The sequence below is a fragment of the Dermochelys coriacea genome, chromosome 8, assembly GCF_009764565.3.
Source record: "Dermochelys coriacea isolate rDerCor1 chromosome 8, rDerCor1.pri.v4, whole genome shotgun sequence".
Lineage (NCBI taxonomy): Eukaryota > Metazoa > Chordata > Testudines > Dermochelyidae > Dermochelys > Dermochelys coriacea.
Genome location: NC_050075.1, coordinates 44,867,121 through 44,890,372, shown reverse-complemented (window position 1 = coordinate 44,890,372; position 23,252 = coordinate 44,867,121). Strand labels below are relative to the sequence as shown.

The 23,252-nt window shown below is 46.7% G+C and overlaps 1 protein-coding gene across 4 annotated transcripts in view; it reads left to right on the top strand.

Annotated features, from left to right (window-relative positions):
• LOC119860029 (flavin-containing monooxygenase 5-like) overlaps nucleotides 1–23,252 on the top strand; it is a 44,306-nt gene that overhangs the window by 5,103 nt on the left and 15,951 nt on the right. The window lies entirely within an intron of this gene.

Here is a 23,252-nt window from a genome sequence, read left to right as displayed (position 1 = left end):
TGAGGAGTCCGACGATAATATCAACTCACATAACACATATGACACAAGATTGCTTGTGGTATTCACGGACATGCTCGCCACCGTGGAATGCCACTTTTGGGCTCAGGGAAACAAGCACTGAGTGGTGGGATCACATCGTCACACAAGTCTGGGATGATGAGCAGTGGCTGCAGAACTTTCAGATGAGAAAAGCCACTTCCATGGGACTGTGCTGAGCTCATCCGCTCCCCTCCCCCCCAGCACAAGGACATGAGATTGAGAGCTGCCCTGCTGGTGCAGAAGCAGGTGGCTATTGCAATCTGGAAGCTGGCAACTCCAGGCAGCTACTGATCGGTCGCTAACCAGTTTGGAGTGGGAAAGTCAACCGTTGGAGTCGTGTTGATGCAAGTTTGCAGGGCCATTAATCACATCTTGCTCAGAAGAACTGTGACTCTGGGTAACTTGGGTGACATTGTGGCTGGTTTTGCACAAATGGGTTTCCCTAACTGTGGAGGGGCGATAGATGGGATGCATATTCCAATTCTGGCACCAGCCCACCTAGCCTCCAAGTACATAACTCAGAAAGGGTATTTCTCTATGGTTCTCCAGGCGCTTGTGGATCATTGTGGGCATTTCACTGACATTAAAGCAGGCTCATCCAGAAAGGTACACGATGCACGCATCTTTCGGAACACTGGCCTGTTCAGGAAGCTACAAGTCGGGACTTTCTTCCCAGACCAGAAGATCACTGTAGTGAAAGTCGAAATGCCCATTGTGGTTCTTGGAGACTCCACTTACCCTTTAATGCCATGGCTCATGAAACCCTACACAGGGAGCCTTGACAGCAGCAAGGAGCGGTTCAACAACAGGCTAAGCAAATGCAGAATGACTGTGGAGTGTGCTTTTGGCCATTTAAAGGACTACTAGTGCTGTCTGTATGGGAAGCTGGACCTGGCCCATGACAACATCCCCATGGTTATATCCGCATGCTGTATCCTCGAAAACATTTGTTAAGGGAAGGGTGAATGATTCACTCAGGCATGGACCTTAGACGTTCGACACGTGGAGGTTGAATTTGAACAGCCGGGGAGCAGGGCTATTAGAGGGGCCCACCGCAGGGCTGCAAGGATTAGGGATGCCTTGAGGGAGCAATTTGATGCTGAAAGCCACCAGTAATGTTTGGTGCCCTGCATGGGACTGAAGCACAGAGATTCCAACATTAGTAGGAATCTGTGTTTGCTACGTATGATGCACGCCTGTTGCTTTCCTGGGCTATGGTATCTTTTACTTAATGCAATAATAAAGAATGTTTTCAAAACCAAAAAATTCATTTATTGAAAAGAAACACAACTGCTTGGGAAACAAATGAGATGCCACATCTGTGCTGTGTGGGACCAGGGAAGCGGGTGGGATGGGGAACAGGACAATCAGAGATTTGTGTATGTCCTGTTATCATACTCAGCCTTCCTGTCTGGAGTGCCATGCACTGAGTACTGTACTTCAGGCTGGCTAAATTGCATGATGATAGGAGTTGAGCGCAGTGGGTAAGGGTTGTAGTTTGCAGGGCTGAGTGGTGAAGCTACAGGTGTTGGAGGCTGCTGGCAGCAATAAGAACCCGGATGTAGGGGAAAGTGAGTTGGTAGTGACATGGGGGCACAAGGAAAAGCGTTTTGGGACAAGGGCTGCAGGGGAGGTGCAGGGGCGGATGTGCTCTGCCTGCATTGCTACAAGCGCCTGTATCAAGTCTGCTTGGCGCTCCATGATGCTTAGCAGCCACTCCGTGCTTTGGTGCCGGTGATCCACATTCTGTTGGTAGACCCTCCTTTCACTCTCCTGCCACTCCTGCACTTTTTGATATTCATTAAGCAACTGCTGCATTACTTCATGCAGCATGTCCTCTTTGCTCCTCTGTGGAGGCTTCCTGATTCTTTGGAGTCTTTTGGCCAGTGATAACAAGGAGGGCTGAGATCTCACGGTTGCATCTGTAAAGCCAAAATGCAACACTTAACAGAGGCAGCATTGTTCACACCAGACATTGCAATGATTCGGTTGTACTTAAAGATAAGTAGGATGTACACAATAACAGAAATTGCCCGTCCCAAAGCGAGCACATATAACCCACAGGAGCCCCAAAATGGTGAGTAAGCACAGGGGCAAGGGGGACTGATTGTTTCATGGCCGTACTGTCCTCTGGGGTTCTGTGCCTTGGGGAGAGCCAACAGCTGCAGGGGGCCCCTATACTGAACACTGTCCCCACATTTTCCACAGGAAGATATCTCACTGCTGAGGGTGACTTGGGAAGCAAGGGAGGGTCTTCTACTACAATGCAGCTTCCACCCTGGCCCATATGCAGCTTACCTGTGTGCAGCAATGGTCCCCCTGTCCATCACAGCACAGTGGCGTGGACATGTTAGCTTGACGGGGACAAGAAGCACAGTAGCTCTGCCAAGGAACAAGCGTATTGCCCAGCTTCTGCATGAGACCTTTAAAGAGATCACGGAGGCCGATTACCACAATGTGAGAGAGCACATAGACGCCCTATTCCACATCTAGGCATGCATGTAGCTCTAACCCTCTTTGCCCCAAGAGCCCACACCGAACAACTTCCTTCCCAAAATAAAAGCCACTTACTGGGCACCTCCTCTGCTGTTTGTTCTTCCCCAAGCACCATCCGCTATGACTGGCTACCTTCCTCCAGGCTTGAAAACAGCTCCTGGCTGCATGCATCTAGGGATGTTGGAGTGTGCCCCTCCTCCTCAGCACCCTTGCTGCCACTTTCCTCCTCCTCCTGCCTTGTTGAACTGGGCTCTGAAGTGTCCATGGTGGTCCTCGGAGTGGAGGTGGGGTTGTCCCCAAGTATTGCATCCAGCTCTTTGTAAAAACGGCAGATCGCAGGAGCAGCACCAGAGCAGCTGTTTGCCTCGTGGGCTTTGTGGTAGGCATTCTGCAGCTCCTTCACTTTAACCCTGCACTGCAGTGTGTCCCAGTCATGGCCCCTTTCCATCATGTGCCTTGATATCTGCCTGAAGGTATCATAATTCCTATGGCTGGAGTGCAGTTGGGACTAGACAGCTTCCTCCCCCCAAACACTGATGAGGTCCAGCACCTCGCCATTGCTCCGTACTGGGGATCGCCTGGTGCGTGAAGGCATGGTCACCTGGAAAGATTCACTGAGAGCACTCCACACCTGGCTGAGCAAACAGGAAGGGGAATTTCAAAATTCCCCGAGAATTTAAAGGGTGGTTGGTCACCTGAGGCCAGGGCAGTAGAGTTCAAAGTGATGCCCAGAGTGCCTAGAACAGGCATTATGGGACACTTCTGGAGGCCGATCGGAGCGCATGAATAGACCAGGTCGTCCACACTGGCACCGCGGTGCTCCAGCCAGGGCGCACCAAGCATTATGCTTCTCGTGGAGATGGATTACCAGGAGTGCTCCAGCCATGGAGTCCAGGTGCTCTACGTGCCTTGCCAGTGTGGACACCTCAGGAGTTAGGGCAGCCAGGGCTGCTTTAATGCGCTGTAACTCGCAAGGGTAGCCAAGCCCTAAGGTTATACCTGCCCTGCAATCAGAGGTGTGACTGCAGCACCGTAGACATACCTGAGCTACCTTCAATCTAGGTAGACCTATAGCTGTGGAGCCGCAGCAGCATAGTTGTCTAGCTACTTGAGTACATACCTGGGGTCAGTCTGTGCTGCTGTGGCTTCCCGGATCCCAATAAGACTGTGATTTCAGCTAGCTAGATCAAAGCTAGCTCCGGTATCTACAACATGTGTTGCAGTCACACCTGTGATTGCTGTGTAGACATTACCCTTGAAGAAGAGCTTGCTTGACCTCCTGCTCAGAACGCTGGTGTCTGCAGATGGCTCTATGGCTTAGCTAGCTGAGTGGGTTGTGGCAAAATGATTCTACAGTCTCCTGAATCCCTTAACTGCATGTGTCTGGGCTCAGGCCCAGGGATGTTATGAACCCTGCATTTATTTCTTGGGCTAATTAATCACAACTGACAAATGCCATGATCCTTGTAGATTTATTGTCGCTCATATGCCATCTAAATGTCGACCCTGTGTTGCCCCTCATTCTTGGGAGATGTTCCCTATAGTCATCTGCAAAGCCACCTCATTGTCCTCCTTAAAATTTGCCTTTGTTGTTAACTTTACAAAACAACTTGACAGTGCTTACAGAGGAAATCCTGCAGGAAGTGTACAGATGCCTCACCTCCTGTATCCTCTTTGTGCACCTTTGGTTTCTTGTGACACTCTTCCTGCTGGAAGCAGAAACAAAGGATCCCAGGACAGGGCAGTCAGAGACTACAGTCAGACTATAGCAGGGAGTTTTGTTTCCTCATTTCAATACATAGTTTTCATTCTTAATAAAGGTGAAAATGGTCTGCCCATCAGTAAGGTACTACATGGGATCAGGACTGGATGACATAGGGTGCTGGAGTTGGTGCCAGTGCAGAGCTTGTGCAACTGCAATGAACTTCCCACCAGCCTTGACAATCAGGGAAAATGCTGAATGTGCCTGGAAAAGGTTCAAACAGCAGGTTGAGCTGTTTAGGAAAGCCACAGGAGCAAATAAACTGGACGATGAACAAAAGATTCCTCTGTCCTTAACCGTGGCAGGCACAGAAGCCCCAGATGTCTATGATGCATTCCATACAGATGGTGGCTGGGAAAGAGAGGAAAGCTTTACCCAAATAATGAAAATGTTTGAGGATTATTGTGTCCCTAGGAAAAAAACTTTACTCACAGAAGATCTATGTTCAGGATAAGGACAATGAATGAAGGGGAAACAGAGGAGTTTGTCACAGACTTGAAACTAAGAAGTTAGTGCTGCAAATATGGAATATTAAAAGACTCTCTCTAAAGACCAGATTGTCCTAGGGTGTAACAATAAAAAAGTCTGTGAAGAGTTACTAAGGCAGATGGATCTGAGTCTGACACTGGAAAGGGCAACAGGAGTTCCTCATAAATATTGTGACAAGATGGCCGATGTTAGTATGGTGGGTCCTGAGCTTTTCTGGGTGGTGGGATAAGACGCCACCCCTTGTCCCTACTCTTGGGGCACCAAGGGCCGGGCTAGTAGCCCAGGAAGGTGGTAAAGGAGGGAAGCGGGGAGGGGTCTGGGTTTGCTCCTCACTCTGAGCCCTAGCCCCACTCAATCCCTGTGGGTTCTTACCCTCTTCCCCCTTGGGTGGGTTACCTTCAGTCCTTAGATGCTGGGGAAGGGAGTCTCCCTCCCCTGTTGGGGCAGGGTCTTCCTTACTTCGGTTCTCTGGTCTTTCAAATCTCACAATACACCTCCAAGATCCAGTCCTCTCTCCTTCCTCCTCCTCCTCCCTGACTGCCTGAAGCATATTAGGTTCCTGACAGGGCCTTAATTGACTGCAGGTGCTCCAATTAACCTGTAGCAACCCTCCCTAGTCTACAGGGAACCATGCCTTAATTAGCCTAGGACTTATATATTTCCTCTCTACTACTCTCCTGCTGCTCCGTGGCCCTCCTGTATCACAATATCCACAACACTACCTCAATGTCCACCTTCAAATCCTCCTCTGCCATGAAGCCCACAATATACATGACAGTGGTTAGTGTGCAAAGTACTGCCTATCATGCTGACCAGTATTGCCTCATTGTCTACTTGTATTCACTCCCATGTCTATCAATATCCATCCATTGCCTCTTGTCTTATATTTAGATTGTAAGACCCTTAGGGCAGGGACTGTTCTTTTGTTAGGTTCTTGTACACCACCAACCACAATGGAGCCTTGATCTATGACTAGGGCTCTGAAGCATTAAAGTAACACAAATAATAAATGATAATAGAATATTTACATGCCAAGCAGCAGAACACACGGAAACACAAATGAAAAGCCAGAGGCACACATCGTTTACCTGCGAGTACCATAGCTAAATCAGCAATGGAAAAATTCATGGAAATTAAGTCAGCCAAGGACAGAAACATGGAAAGCAAGAAACAATGCCAGCAATATGGCAGCCAGCACGAGTATAGCAAATGAACAGCATTTGGGCAGATATGCAGAAACTACAATGAACCTAACCATTATGTTAAAATGTGCAGATAAAGCAGGAAAATACAGAAAAGGATTCCTCAAGTAGATTCATTGATGCTAACGCCAGAAGGGACCATTGTAATCATTAAGTCTTGTGACAGATTTCTGTTACCAATCTGCCTGAGGTGTCACGTGATCAGGCTGAGGCTGCAAGATCATTTGGGGAGGAGATGACAGAACACACCAAGTGTCTAAGTTATAAAGCTTTACTTAATAAAATAATAAAACAACAGCAGAGAGTGATGGGTGCTCCCCACATCACTCAGAAGAAGGAAGAAAGTGTTAGTGCCCCTACCCTAACCCAAACCCACTTTCATACTCACACACGCCCTACCCAAGGCTGGCCAGGCCTGGGTGTAACATCAGAAGAAGAGGGGGAAGGGTGGATGGGAGTTCTGTCCTGTGCACACAGGTCTTCCAGGGTCCGCTGTTGATCTCTGATTGGCCTCGGCTCCTGGGTGGGTTTTTAAGTCCCTGGGATCATTTGGAGGCATCTCCTTTCGGGCCCTTTGTTCCTCTGGCTTTGTGTACCAGTCCAAACCGGCTTTTCCTGGCTTCTTCAGATCTCCCAAAACACTCCGGCTGTAGGGACACTACATTGGTTGTTTACCCCCGTGTTGACCTTTACTGTCTCTCTGGGTTTTGCAGCCCCTGCAGGTTTGTGCAGCTGAATCTCTTTCTCACGGCTGGTTGGAGATGAAATCCAGGCTCCCACCTTTCTTGGCAGTGGCCCAGCATCAATCATGTGCTGTAGCCTTGGGCAGGAGCCAGTGTCTTATCTTCAGACCTGTAGCGTCGAGTTAACCCATTCCTTTCTCCCTGGTTCCCCCTTCCGCCTGCAACCTGCTAAAGAATCTTTCACTCCACACTCACCCCTTTAACCCTTCCCCGAAATGCCTGATAATGCTTGCAACAGTGTTAGCAACACACAATGCTGATTTGCCTCTCCCAGGGGACCCCGGTGAGGGAGGGGGCCATTGGGGTGTGACAGTCTGAACTCCTTTACAACACAGACCAGAGAATTTCCCCAACTGCTTAGAACAGATCTTTCATAGAAACCTCCACTTTTGATTTAAAAGTTGTCAGGGATGGAGAATCCACCACAACCAGAGGTGAAAGTAAGCTGGTACGCCCCCGTATGGCATACCAGCAAGAGCCAGTGCACCATACTGGGGCAGCCTGGCTTCCCCAGGGGGCAATTTAAAGGGCCTCCAGAGCCCCGCTGCTGGAGTTCTGAGGTAGCAGTGGTGGGGCTCCAGAGGTTATTTAAAGGTCCTGGGGCTCCCCTGCTTCTACCGCCCCGGCCCTTTAAATAGCTGCCGGAGCCCCGCCACCAGGTTCTGGGGGCTATTTAAAGAGCCAGGGCAGTAGACGCAGGGGAGCTGCAGGCCCTTTAAATAGCCCCCAGAGCCCTGGGATAGCGGGGGCTCCAGGGGCTATTTAAAGGGCCAGGGCTCCAGCTGCTTCTGCCACCCCAGTCCTTTAAATAGTTGTTGGAGCCCTGCCGCTTCCCCACTGCACTGGCAGCTAGTTAAAGGACCAGTGCAGTAGAAGCAGGGGAGCCCCAGGCCCTTTAAATAGCCCCCAGAGCCCTGGGCTGCTGCTGCTGCTACCCCATGCAGGAGGGGGGGCCACTTACCTTACAGGGTGGGCTGGGGCTGGCTCTGACCCCTTCAGTCCTGCCCCTTCTGCCCTAGCCCCGCCCCTTCCGAGGGCCAGAGCTGGCCCCAGCGTACCGGAAAGTCACTTGACTTACTTTCACCCCTGACCACAACCCTTGGTATGTTCCAGTGGTTAATTACTCTCACCATTAAAAAATTTTCATCTTATTTCCAGTCTGAATTTGTCTAGCTTCAACTTCCAGTCACTGGATTGTATTATATCTTTCTCTGCTAGATCGTAGAACCCATTAATAAATATTTGTTCTCCATGTAGATATTTATAGACTGTAATCAAGTCACCCCTTAATCTTCTCTTTGATAAATTAAATAGATTGCGCTTTTTGAGTCTATCACTATAAGGCAAGTTTTCTAACCCTTTAATCATTCTCATGGCTCTTAGAATCATAGAATATTAGGGTTGGAAGAGACCTCAGGAGGTCATCTAGTCCAATCCCCTGCTCAAAGCAGGACCAACACCAACTAAATCATCCCAGCCAAGGCTTTGTCAAGCCGGGCCTTAAAAACCTCCAAGGATGGAGATTCCACCACTGTCGCTGTTAGCAGGCTGGCTTGCAGCACAACTGAGACAGTTGCTGGTAAAAGCATTTTATTTCTGATTATACAGTCATATATATACGATAGTTGTTTATCCTTTTTACAATTCATTATCCAATGTCCTTATCTTAGTGTTTCATTATTCTGCTGTGCTGGAAACTAGAAGTCGCTTCTCATGCTATTAACTTTGTAGTGTAGCCAAATTCCCAACGTTTATAATCTTGTTTACTTCGTTACTCATGACCCGTGGGGTAGCTTTATGCTCTGCCAAATTCTGATATCTTCCATTTACAAATTCTTCCTTAGAACATTTGATGGTCTCCATCTCCCACACCTCCCCCTTTTTGTTTTTTAAAGGCAGCAGAAACCATGCGAGATATAGCCCAACGCATACATTGGATTATACAAGGACCACATAAGCAAAAAATACAAATACAAAATCCCATTATTATTATAATATGTAACAACGAAGTTAGCCAGCCAGGCCATCCAAATTTAGACAACCAATCCCATAAGGGATTGGTTTCCTTTGCTAATTTATGAAGATTTTGTTCTAAGCGTGCTAGTAATTCATGGATGGAATGAGAATGGTCAGACAAATTAAAACAGCACATACCTTCAAAATCCTCACATCCATGCCCGTGGGCTAACAACAAAAAATCAATTGCAGCACGATTTTGTAATACCGCATGACGAATACTATCTACATCCATTAATAAAGCAGTTAATATTTCTGAGGTTAGATTAAATTGCTTAATACTCCAACAAGCCAATTTCTCTAAATCAACTAAACTCTTTACACTAGCGACACCAGGGGCAAGAAATGCCGCAAATATTTTTGAAGGAGTATCCCAAAAGGTTATTGTATCCTTACAATCAGGAGTAAAGTCCTCCAATGCTCGCCTAGTGCGATTGCTTTGGTGTTTAATCATATTACAGTTAGGTGCATACAGTGTCAAGTGGCCTAAATAACATGGCCCTCCTATGGGAAAACTAGGGATACCCTGCCATGCGCGATTTCCACAAATAAGAAAGGTCCCTGGTGGTAATGCCTTTGCTGATCCATTATTCCATATACCCTTTTGTGGCAATTGTAAGCCTAGGTTGGCCCCTCCTTGCTGACAATTTCCCGCCACAAAGGAGGCAATTGGCGTAATATTTTGCATATTAGAAAACACAGAAGCATTCATTTTCCACCCATATTGAGAATACAATACATGGAATTGTCCACCTAATTCAATGCACCCCATTGAATGATTATGAGTATCGTTTATTGTTGCGGGTAAGGATCCTAATAATGTGAGTTCTTGGGGTGGGTTAAGCAGTGATTGATTTAATAAATTTATTAGCGTTCCTTGCAATAAACTCCAAGCAACCCCCGGGCACTGTTGCCCTGGTGTCCCATTATATAATCGATAACAAGTATTATTAATATTAGTATCATTAAAATCACTCGAGCGAAGGACACTATCATTGCTAACGTACCCTCGATATCCATTTAAATCTATACTCGGATAACCTATAAGGCACGTACTAAAAGGATCCGTGGGTGTTGCCATAGATAAACAAAATGAAGATTGCCCTGTCTGATTCGCCCAGGTGACCCATACGTTCTGACGGGGATCAATGCGTGTAAGCAGAGAAGAGACTAGCCATAGCGGCCATAGGATTATCCACAGAAGCAGTAGTTTCATCCTTCGTTGATTCTGTAATACAGGGCCGGACCCACTTTGCGGGTATCCACCGAGGACCTGCGTCAAGGGAGACACAAGCATAACCCCCACCCCAGGTTAATAACGGTACCGGTCCTTTCCACTGTTGAGAGGCATAATCGAACCACTTTACCTTTGCTCCTTTTCCATCCCTGTTCCCCCTAAATGCTTTTGTATTGGAACATTATTACTGTTATCAACAGCGTTAATAGGTTGGAGCCAGTTCAATACATATATAGCCTTCGCTAGTCGCCCAGCGGGAGTCTGCAGTATAGCATCCTCCCCACATCATGATTGCTTATCTAACATTCCTTTTAAAGTAGCATGAGTGCGCTCAACAATGGCCTGGCCTGTAGAGTTCCCCGGCACCCCTGTTTTATGGTTTACTCCCCACAATTGCAAAAAGGCTTGCATACGCCTAGCGATATACCCAGCTCCATTGTCTGTTTTTATTGTTTTTGGCACACCTAGCGCTGCAAAACATGCCTGCCAATGTTTAATTACATCCTTACTACTGGTGGAAGCATGGGGCGTGGCCCAAATAGCCCCAGAGAACGTATCTATAGATACATGAACATATTTCTGTTTTCCAAACGGATTATATTGAGTAACATCTGATTGCCATAATATTAATGCTTCTAAGCCTCGGGGATTGACCCCAATAGGAAAAGCAGGGGCTAGTTTGTTACATTCTGAGCATGAGGACACAATACTCCGGGTCTGAGATATGGGTAGGGAAAATTGTCGAGTAAGAGCTCTTGCCGACTGATGGAAGAACTCATGAGATAGACGGGCTTGCTCAAATTGATTCGGTACCACCACGGATCCTACTAGAGTGTCTGCTTGCTCATTCCCTATACTTAAGTATCTCGGTAGGCCTGTGTGGCTTCTTAAATGCCCCACAAAATATCTGTCCCTTCTCCCATCAAGTCGATGCCAAAGATGCAAAAGTATTTGTTGTAATCTAGGGTTGTGGATTCTTCCAAGCATCGCTCTCTCCAACTTATTCACCAAGCCCACAGCATACTTGGAATCACTTATAACATTGAGGGGTTCTTTGCTCCAATTTTCAAAGGCCATAAGTATGGCCAAAAGTTCTAGTATCTGCACTGATCCTTCACTAATAATCTTTTTATGGGCCCAAACACCTCCATCCCACCATACCATCCCCGTGGTTCCCGTTCGTCCCGCCGCATCAGTGAACACCATTATTCCTTTTACCGGTCTTTCCTGCTTCATAAGGTGTCTTTCTAGTTGCAGAGGGGAGGAAAAGAGACGGTGGGGCAGGTAGTGACAGCTCAATTGGCCTTGATAATCAGCTAAGGCAATGGCGAACATAGTATCATGCATCAAAAACTGTGTAATAACCATTTTGGAAAAGGGTAACAAAATCTGGTGCGGATCAGTCCCTGTCATGGTAGTTACTCTTTTTCGTGCTTGCATTATTAACATAGCTATAGCTTCAACTCTAGAAGTCACCGTCCATATATTTTTACAGGGTGGAAATATCCATTCTAACCCTATTAACGAATCTCTATCCGTTTCATCCCATTGAAATAACAATGCTTCCAATACTGAATCCAAACTAAAAACTGCTACCACAAAGGGCAGATTTTCTTTGTATCTGCCCGAATAACCATTTCCAACCTTTTGACCAATTCGTTGTAATGCCTCCCGCTGTTGTGCTGATAATTGTCGTTTATCCCCGGGACTTCTCCCCCCTTCTAATAGAGGAAGGAGAGGGGATATATCATGATTTGTGATACCACAAAGTGGGCGGAGCCACTGAAGTTCACCCAGTAATTTCTGAGCATCATATAGTGTCTGGACATGAGGTGAAATTGTTAAATGTTGAGGGCGTACTGTACAATCAGTAACCCGAAGGCCCAAATATAAAAAAGGGAGGTCGGGTTTGAACTTTTTCCGGGGCCACTACAAGACCTGCTTGTGCTAATTGGGAAGTAATCAATGCAATAACAGAGGGTTCAAAGGCTGTAGGAGCTGCAAACAAAAGATCATCCATATAATGATATATTTTCCAGTGGGGATACCTTGTTCGAATAGGGTGAATAGCCCATGCAACAAAAAGTTGACAGATTGTGGGTGAATTTTTCATTCCTTGAGGCAAAACCTTCCATTGGTATCGAAGGGCAGGAGCCTCATGATTTACTGTTGGGACAGAGAAGGCAAAGCGTTCTCTGTCTTTTGGGTGCAAAGGAATGGTAAAATAACAATCCTTTAAGTCAATAATAAGTAACGGCCATTCAGATGGGAGCATAGACGGGGCAGGTAGGCCAGGTTGTAAGGAGCCCATATCGACTATGATGGCGTTAATGGCACGTAAGTCCTGCAATAAACGCCATTTCCCTGATTTTTTAAGAATAGTGAATACAGGTGTATTCCATGGACTAACGGAGGGTTCCAGATGGCCGAGATTTACTTGTTCAGCCACCAATTCCGTTAACGCGGCAAGCTTAATTGTTGGCAGCGGCCACTGAGCAACCCAGATCGGCTCATCAGAACACCAGGATAATGCAAGGGTTGGCCGCTCCTCAGTGGCTGCTACTAGAAAGGCGGAGAGCTAATCGTGACTCCCCACTGACTTAAACAATCTCTCCCCAATAACCAAATAGTTGTATCAACAAGATAAGGGCGAACCGACCCCATCAATGTATGGTCAGTGACATCAGTAATGTTAATAAAGAATTCACTCAACATGGGATTACGTTGCCCACCGATACCCTGAAGGGGTGTGGTTACTGGCTGCAGTGGCCATGCCGATGGCCATGCATGCAGGGCAACACCGTAACATCCGCTTCTGTATCAATAAGAACTCGGTGCTCAAAGAAAAAGCCATCTTGGCCTCTGAATTGAACTACACGCGTTGGACGGTCCCTTCCGATTCATAGAACAAATGCTGTCGTCAGTGGCGTAGAGTCTGAGGACCCAAACCCACTGGTCCCTCTCACCTGAGGTAATGCAGAGGGAACAGTCGCACAGAAAGGTATTAGCTGTGCAATTTTCGTTCCGGCCATAATTGTAATGGGCGGGCAAAGTGCCCGTACCATAATCCCTATGTTCCCTATGTAATCAGCATCAATCAGCCCAGGAAGCACAAAGAGCCCCCTAAGGGAAGAAGATGATCTGCCTATCAATAACGCACTTAGCCCATGCCCCAGCGGTCCAGAGGCCACGGAAGGGACAAGTTTGACCTCATCATTCTCTAATGTAAAGTCGGTGGCGGTGGCCAAATCAACTCCGGCACTGCCGGTGGTTGCCCCGCGGAGGCCATCCAAGCAGCCGGAGTATTGTTTGTCCTCACGCCCTGCCGGTTGGCGCTCCGCGAGGCATTTCCCGCCCCCTGCAATGGGGTTCCATCCTTCTTAAACCGAGAGTGGCATTCCGTGGCCCTGTGGCCGAATTTTTCATATCGATTACAGGTCCCAGGAAAAGGGGCAGGGGGTGAGCCGCTTTGCATTTGTGCCCTTTTCTTTGGGCAGTTTCGTTTTAAATGACCCATCATACCACACTGATAACACGCCCCCTCCCTTCCCTTTCGCCAATTCGGCTTGGAGGTATTCAAGGCTACCGCCAAGGCGCGTGCATGAATCTTTGCCTTATCCTCCTCCTCCACCAAGGGGGCACGAGTGCAGGCTTCAATCATATCGACTAGGGAGGCTGATTTTGGCAAAGTCACCAAAATCTTCTTACATGTGGGATTAGCATTTTGAAGAGCTAAATCTAATCCTAGCGCCGATCGGGCTTCTGGTGTTAAATTAGGGGCCCTATCCAATGCCATTCTTAGACGATCCAAGAAGAGGGCAAAGGATTCGCCCATACCCTGCATGATTTTTAAATATGGGGGTAAAGGGGTGCCCAAATCAGGGAGCTCCTTAAATGCCTCCAATGCTAGAAGTTGAGACTGTTGTAATATTTGGGGTACCAATCGCGCCTGTACCTGAGGATCTTCAAATCGCCCCTCTCCCAACAGCATGTCTAATGTTGCTGCCTGGAGAGGGTCGCCTTGGGGTTTATCTAAATTAGTCACTACCGCATGCTCAGCCTTCTTTTTCCACGAATCTTTCCATAATAATCTCTGTGTGGGTGTTAATAGCATGTCAGCAAATTTTTGTGCATCAAAAGGACACACAGCCTGCCCCGAAAACATTTGCTCCAATAATGCTTGTACATAAGGATTTTTTAGCCCATATGCCATAATAGCCTTTTGGGCTTCCCTCATTAGTTTCCAATCTAACGGTACCCATGTTCTAGCCCCGGTCTGTGATACTGAAACTGGGAATGTAGCTGGCATAGCATCCAAGAATTCCCCTTCAATAATAGCATCCTTTATCAACCCATGCCACCTCTTAATCGGATCAGGGGATCCTTCTCTCCTTTCTCCCTCTGTTCTCCAAATCACCCCTCTCCCTCTGTCCCCTTGTTCTCGTTTGACCGGAGAGTACTCAGGCGGCAGAGGCTTTGCCTTTGATCGGACCGGTCGCGTAATAGGATTCAAAAGTTTACGGTAGTCTTCCTCTGCTGTTGTCGTCAAGGCTCCTTCTGATGTGAGATGTTCCATACAGTCATAATATCCGCATAATTTGCAAACATGAGGCCACTGCGAAGGATCTGGTATGCCTTGATCCCGTAGCTGTTTCAATAACTGTGACTGTGATGATCCCGCTGGTCTACCCTCCTTTCGATCCAGTTCATCCATTATCTGCTGAGCCTTACTGCCCTCCTTGTACAAACTGCGAATTATTTGTTCCTGCGTCAGATTATCAAATTCTCCCCCCTCAGGCAAATCAGTAATCCGAACCAGTGCAACAGGGGCCGACGGTAAAACCGAAGGATGCTCCACCGAAGGATATAGCCCGGATTTCTCAGGCACAGAAACAACCTTGCCCTGGGGAGATTGTCCCTCTGAAACCGATAGATCCACTGCCATTGGTTCTTCATTACTGGAGCAATCGGCATCTCCAGGTAGTGGCACTTCACCAGCCTCTGGGGGTGCCAAGGGGATCGTGGGTGTTGTTTTCCCAAAAAAGTCTCACGCCCCGGCCGGGAACACCCCTTTAGGGGGCGACCCAAGCGCCTCACGTAGCGCGGTACGGGCTCCAACCTGAGCCGCCGCATTTGTAACGGCTCAATGAACTATTCGCCAGGTAGGGCTTAACGCAATAGCCTCTTTATTCCCAACACCCACTGAATCCCACATGTCCTCCCCCAACGCCTTCCATACCGAAAAATCAAATACATTCTTTGCAGTAACCAAAAAACCTCGTCATCTTCCCCACCGAAGCAGTTTTTGAAGAGCTTCTGGGGAAAATTTTTCTTCCTGGTTACTGAGCAGATTGCTTAAGACCTTGAATACGGCCTGCTCATCTGCAGATGCTGCGACTCCCATTATGAGAGATGTCCCCCGCCGCTCACCTTTAATAGTGGGGAGCTCCCTCGCCTCAATTGGGCGTCCCGGTTCCTCCGTTAAATTGAGGACACCGGCAGCGGCGGTCCCTGCTGTTTCTTACTCCGGACGTGATGCCGAACTCACGGAATTCCTATCATGTCGGGGTCACCATTTGTCACGGTTAGCAGGCTGGCTTGCAGCACAACTGAGACAGTTGCTGGTAAAAGCATTTTATTTCTGATTATACAGTCATATATATACACGATAGTTGTTTATCCTTTTTACAATTCATTTTCCAATGTCCTTATCTTAGTGTTTCATTATTCTGCTGTGCTAGAAACTAGAAGTCGCTTCTCATGCTATTAGCTTTGTAGTGTAGCCAAATTCCCAACGTTTATAATCTTGTTTATTTCGTTACTCATGACCCGTGGGGTAGCTTTATGCTCTGCCAAATTCTAATATCTTCCATTGACAAATTCTTCCTTAGAACATTTGATAGTCCCCATCTCCCACACCCCACCTCCCTATGCAACCCATTCCAGTGCTTCACCACCTTCTTAATGAAACAGTGTTTCCTAATATCCAACTTAGACCTCCCCCACTGCAACTTGAGACCATTGCTCCTTGTTCTTCTCTAAACCCTCTCCAATTTATCAACCTCCTTCCTGAATTGTGGGCACCAGAACTACACGTAGGATTCTGGGAGGGGTTCAATCAGTGCCAAATGTAAAGATAAAATAACCTCTCTACTCCTACTCAAGATTCCCATTTATGCATCCCAGAATCTCATTAGCTCTTTTGGCCACAGCGTCGCATTGGGAGCTCATGTTCAGCTGTTTAACCACCACAACGCCCAAATCTTTTTCAGAGTCACTGTTTCCCTGGATAGAGTCCCCCACCCTGTAAGTATGTCCTACATTCTTTGTTCCTATATTTATACATTTACATTCAGCTGTATTCAACTCATATTGTTTGCTTGCATCCCATTTACCAAGTGATCCAGATCGCTTTGTACCAGTGACCTCTTCATTATTTGCCACTTCCCCAATTTTTGTGTCATCTTCAAACTTTATCAGTGATGATTTTAGGTTTCCTTCCACGTCATTATTAAAAATCTTTAATAGCATAAGGCCAAAAATGGATCTCTGTGGGACCCTACTGGAAACACACCCACGCAATGACGATTCACCATTTACATTTACTGAAACCTATCAGATAGCCAGTTTTTAATCCCTTTAATGTGTGCCATGTTAATTTTATATCCTATTTTTTTAATCAAAATGCCATGCAGTGCCAAGTCAAACACCTCATAGAAGTCTAAGTATATTATGTCAACCCTATTACCTTTATCAACCAAACTTGTAATACCATCAAAATAAGATATCAAGTTAGTTTGACAGGATCTGTTTTCCATACAACCATGTTGATATGCATTAATTACATTACCCTTCTTCAATTCTTTAATAATGGAGTCCCATGTCAGCCTATAATTATCCAGGTCATCCTGTTTACCCTTTCTAAAAATTGGCATGACATTAGCTTTCTTCCAGTCTTTGGGAACTTTCCCAGTCCTGCAAGACTTATTTAAAATCAACATTACTGGACCAGTGAGCTCCTCAGCCAGCTCTTTTAAAACTCTTAGATGCAAGTTATCTGGACCTGCTGATTTAAAAATGTCTAACTCTCATGGCTTTTGTTTAACATCATCCATATGTACTAGTTGAATGGAAAGAATTTATAATCACCATATCATGAGACTATATCATCTGAAGAAGAGGAGCTATTCTTAAGCACTGTAATGGAAGAGGCTGAAAACTCAAAAGATTGGCTAATTTAAATATGCACAAATGGCACTTATATGTAAGACTGTGAGTTTGTCACTGAGGTCATGGATTCCGTGACTTTCTGGGACCTCCGTGACTTCTGCAGCAGCTGGCTCAGGGGCCTCCTGAGCAGCTCAGGCAACCCCTGGGCCAGCCACACTGGCCGCTGCTGGGGATGTTTTGGGCCACCACACCTCTCTTCCCCAGCAGCAACAGGAGTTTGGGTGTAGGAGAGGGCTCAGGGCTGGGGGTTGGGGCATGGGAGGGGGTAAGGACTCTGGACGGCACTTACCTTGGGGTGGGGCAGGGGGTTCCACAGAAGCAGCAACATCCCGCTCCCTCAGGTCCTAGGCAGAGGCATGGCCAGGCAGCTCTGCACACTGCCTCAACCTGTAGGCACTGCCTCTTCAGCTCCCGTTGGCCACGGTTCCTGGCCAATGGGAGCTGCAGAGCTGGCACTTGGGGCGGAGGCAGTGCGCAGAGCTGCATGGCCACACGTCCACCTAGAAACTGAGGGAGGGGGATGTCACTGCTTCTGGGGAAGCGCAGAGTCAGGTAGGGAGCCTGCCAGCCCTGCCAACTTCCCCCCTCCCCAGAACCTGTGGTGCCACCAGGCCACTCCCCTCCCCAGCACCCCTACCCACCCCCACCATGAGATTTAGTCAGGGATATATAGTACAAGTCACAGACAGGTCATGGGCCACGCATTTTTGTTTACTGCCCATGACCTGTCCATGACTTTTACTAAAAATACCCATCACTAAAATGTAGCCTCACTTATAGGATATACAGGATAGACACTGGGGCATAAGTAAATGTAGTAACAGAAACTGAAATAGAAAGACATAAGCAGCCCATAAAAGTGGAAGAGTCAAAAGTGCTTGTGAAAAACTATAATGGAGGAACAATTTCAGTGTTGGGAGAGGTTTCAGAGTGGTTGCCGTGTTAGTTTGTATCAACAAAAACAACGAGGAGTCCTTGTGGCACCTTAGAGACTAACAAATTTATTTGGGCATAAGCTTTCGTGGGCTAAAACCCACTTCATCAGATGCATGGAGTGAAAAATACAGGAGCAGCTATAAATAGCTGAGAGGATGGGAGTTGCCTTACCAAGTGCAAGGTCAGTCTAACAAGACAATTCAATTAACAGCAGGATACCAAGGGAGAAAAAATAACTTTTGAAGTGATAATGAGAGTGGCCCATTTCAGAGAGTTGACAAGAAGGTGTGAGTAACAGTAGGGGGAAATTAGGTTTAGGTTTTGTAATGACCCAACCACTCCCAATCTTTATTCAGGCCTAATCTGATCATGTCCAGTTTGCAGATTAATTCCATTTCTGCAGTTTCACATTGGAGTCTGTTTTTGAAGGTTTTTTGTTGAAGAATTCCACTTTTAGGTCTGTTATTGAGTGACCAGAGAGACTGAAGTGTTCTCCTATTGGTTTTTGAGTATTGTGATTCCTGATGTCAGTTGTGTCCATTTATTCTTTTGCATAGAGACTGTCCGGTTTGGGCAACATACATGGCAGAGAGGCATTGCTGGCACATGATGGCATATTTCACAATGGTAGATGTGCAGGTGAACAAGCCCCTGATGTCGTGGCTGATGTGGTTAGGTCCTATGATGGTGTCCCTTGAATAGATATGTGGACAGAGTTGGCACTGGGGTTTGTTGTAGGGTTTGGTTCCTGATTTGGTGTTTTTGTTGTGTGGTGTGTAGTTGCTGGTGAGTATTTGTTTCAGGTTGTGGTGGGGGGTGGCTGTCTGTAAGCGAGGACTGGCCTGCCTCCCAAGGTCTGTGAGAGTGAGGGATCGTCCTTCAGGATAGGTTGTAGATCCCTGCTGATGTGCTGGAGAGGATTTAGTTGGGGGCTGTAGGAGACAGCTAGTGGCGTTCTGTTACTATCTTTGTTGGGCCTGTCTTGTAGTAGGTGACTTCTGGATACCCTTCTGGCTCTGTCAATCTGTTTCTTCACTTCACCAGGTGGGTATTGTAGTTTTAAGAATGCTTGATAGAGATCCTGTAGGTGTTTGTCTCTGTCTGAGAGATCGGAGCAAATGTGGTTGTATCTTAGAGCTTGGCTGTAGACAATGGACCATGTGATGAGGCCTGGGTGAAAGCTGGAGGCATGTAGGCAAGTATAGTGGTCAGTAGGTTTCCAGTATAGGGTGGTGTTTATGTGACCATCGCTTACTAGCACTGTAGTGTCTAGGAAATGGACCTCTTGTGTGGACTGGTCCAGGTTGAGGTTGATGGTGTTGTTGAAATCTTGGTGGAATTCCTCAAGGGACTCCTTCCTATGGGTCCAGATGATGAAGATGTCATAAATGTAGTGCAAGCAGAGTAGGGGCATAAGGGGACAAGAGCTGAGGAAGCATTGTTCTAAGTCAGCCATAAAAATGTTGGCATACTATGGGGCCATACGGGTACCCATCGCAGTCCCACTGGCTTGAAGGTATAAATTGTTCCCAAATCTGAAATAGTTGTGGGTGAGGACAAAGTCACAAAGTTCAGCCACCAGGTTTGCCGTGACATTATCGGGGATACTGTTCCTGACAGCTTGTAGTCCATCTTTGTGTGGAATGTTGGTGTAGAGGGCTTCTACATCCATAGTGGCCAGGATGGTGTTTTCAGGAAGATCACTGATGGATTGTAGTTTCCTCAGGAAGTCAGTGGTGTCTCGAAGATAGCTGGGAGTGCTGGTAGCGTAGGGCCTGAGGAGGGAGTCTACATAGCCAGACAATCCTGCTGTCAGGGTGCCAATGCCTGAGATGATGGAGCGTCCAGGATTTCGGATCTTGGGTAGCAGATAGAATACCCCAGGTCGGGGCTCCAGGGGTGTGTCTGTGCGGATTTGTTCTTGTGCTTTTTCAGGGAGTTTCTTGAGCAAATGCTGTAGTTTCTTTTGGTAACCCTCAGTGGGATCAGAGGGTAATGGCTTGTAGAAAGTGGTGTTGGAGAGCTGCCTAGTAGCCTCTTGTTCATATTCCGACCTATTCATGATGATGACAGCACCTCCTTTGTCAGCCTTTTTGATTATGATGTCAGAGTCTCTCCTCCACTCTGCACAGCAAGCAGGAGGGCCCCAGGAGCAGCTGGCCAGGGGCTCCATGGCAGAGGGCAGGAGCAAGGCAACTGCAGAGCAGCGGTGGGAGGGGCAACTTAACACAGATCGCTGGATGTGCAGGTCCTGAGGAGAGAGTCTACATAGCCAAATAATCCTGCTGTCAGGGTGCCAATGCCTGAGAGGATGGGGCATTCAGGATTCCCAGGTTTATGGATTTTGGGTAGCAGATAGAATACCCCTGATTGGGACTCTAGGGGTGTGTCAATGTAGATTTTGTTCCTGTGCTTCTTTAGAGAGTTTCTTGAGCAGATGGTGTAGTTTCTTTTGGTACTCCTCAGTGGGATCAGAGGATAATGGCCTGTAGAATGTGTTGTCAGAGAGCTGTCTAGCAACCTCTTGTTCATATTCCGACCTATTCATGATGACTACAGCACCTCCTTTGTCAGCCTTTTTTATTATGATGTCAGAGTTGTTTCTGAGGCTGTGGATGACTTTGTGTTCTGCACGGCTGAGGTTATGGGGCAAGTTAATACAAAAGGAAGATGATAAAACAAGAGCTTGTGGTTGTACATAGAGGCAAGCAACCAGTCTTCAGCCTACACATGTGTAAGGGGCTTGGTCTCATTATGAGGATGTATGCCACAGAGAGACAGAAGGATAATAAGAACCAGATATAAAAGTATTAATAGCATCATATAACGATGTATCCACAGGAAATGGGCGTCTCCCCTAACATACAAGATAAGGTTAAGAGAAGATACAAAGCCAATGATATATGTTGCTTGAAAAGTTCCACAATTTTTAAGAAAGATACTAGAAGAAGAGATTATAGAGACTAAGGCCAGAAGGGACTATCATGATCATCTAGTCGGACCTCCTGCATATTCCAGGCCAGAGAAACTCACTCACCCACTCCTGTAATAGACCCCTAACCTCTGGCTGAGTTATTGAAATCCTCAAATCATGATTTAAAGACTTCAAGTCATAGAGAATCCACCATTTACTCTAGTTCAAACCAACAAGTGACCTGTGCCCCATGCTGTAGAGGAACATGAAAGACCCTCAGGATCTCTGACAATCTGACCTGGGGGGAAATTCCTTCCCTACCCAAATATGGTGATCAGTTAGATCCTGAGCATGTTGGGGAGACCCACCAGCCAGACACTTGGGAAAGAATTCTCTGTAGTAACTCAGAGCCCTCCCCATCTAGTGTCCCATCTCCAGCCATTGGGGATCTTTTGATACTAGCCATTGCAGGATGGTTACTCTGATGTTCCCCTCTGGTGTTGTCTGGACCAGTGATCTGCTAGGCCACTCCAATCCTTGACTCTGAGAGCCAGCCTTATCCTGCTCTGCTGTGAGAACCTCCACTCCTGGGCTGTTCACACACAACCTCTGGCATGTAAGCTGCTCCCAGCTACTTTCAACTGAATGACACTAGCCAATATCTCCGGTTCCAGACCTAGGAACCTCCGTCTTGCAGTGTCCAGTAATGCCCGCTGGATGCTGCAAGCTTACATAAGTTTGTCAGTTTAAAAAGGAAATTGATATGTACCAGGCTTGTTACCCCAAAGGGAGTCTGACACACTTCAGACCAAATGCACTGCTTCAGGTAGAACAAACAAACAGATTTATTAACTATAAAGATAGATTTTAAGTGATTATAAGTCAAAGCATGACAAGTCAGATTGGGTCAAATGAAATAAAAGCAAAACACATTCTAAGTTGATATTAACACTTTCAATGTCCTTAAAAACTTAGATGCTTCTCACTGCTGGCTAGTTACTTTTAAGTCAGGCTCTCCCCTTTGATCAGCATTTCAGTCACGGGGCGGGCGGGGGGGGTGTCTGTAGATATAGGTGGAAGAGAGAGAGCATGGCAAAATCTCTCCCTTTTATCACGTCCTTTCTTTCCTTTTGGCTTTTGCCCCCCCCCCTTCAGAGTCAGGTGAACATTATCATCAAAGTTCCAAATTGCCCAAAGGAAGGGGGTGACTCCTCAAGGGTCTAACAGATTCTTTTGTTGCTGCCTAAGCCAGTGTCCATTGTTCCTGTGAGGCTGGGCTGGGTTTGTCCCATCCATGCCCTGACGAGGTGTGAACTGCCTCTCTGTTCTTGGAGAGTTTTTGCATGGGCTTGCTTTAAGCCATGAGGATACATTATCAGCCTCATAACTATATACATGGAATTACAACCTTACTATAACATTAGTGTAACAGTTACTAGAACAGGTTTCAGAGTAGCAGCCATGTTAGTCTGTATTCGCAAAAAGAAAAGGAGTACTTGTGGCACCTTAGAGACTAAAATTTATTTGAGCATAAGCTTTCGTGAGCTACAGCTCACTTCATCGGATGCATTTGGTGGAAAAAACCTTTTTTTTTTCTAGTTACTAGAACATCACTATAACAAGCATGCTCAGTGCATTATGAGCCTTCCGAAGACACCCAACATGACAAACTTTGCATTGGATACCACACAATCATTTTATAAAGATGAACATGGGGTTGTAGGGCTAGAAAACGTCATCTAATTTTAAGACTAAACTTGTTGATGGATATAAACTGGCCATTTGTTCTTGTGTCAGTACTGGCACTTAACTTAAATGACTCCTCTCCCTTCCTGGTGTTTATCCCTCTGATGTATTTATAGACTGCAATCCTATCTCCCATCAGCCTTCGTTTGATTAGGCTAAACAAGCCAAGCTCTTTGAATCTCCTATCATAAGACAGGTTTTCCATTCCTTGGATCATCCTAGCAGCCCTTTTCTGCATCTCTGCATTTTATGGCAGATGGTATTATTTGGAGACTAGAAGACCAGCAGATTGAGATCAGTCCTTAGAAATCATAGAGAAAAAAAGGAGAGGGACCACAGCTGTGCATGGACCCTAAGGAGCTGAACATAAAAAGAGAACATTTCTACTTGCCCACAAGAAGTGAAATACCGTCTGAGATAGCAGGAGCCAAATTCTTCAGCA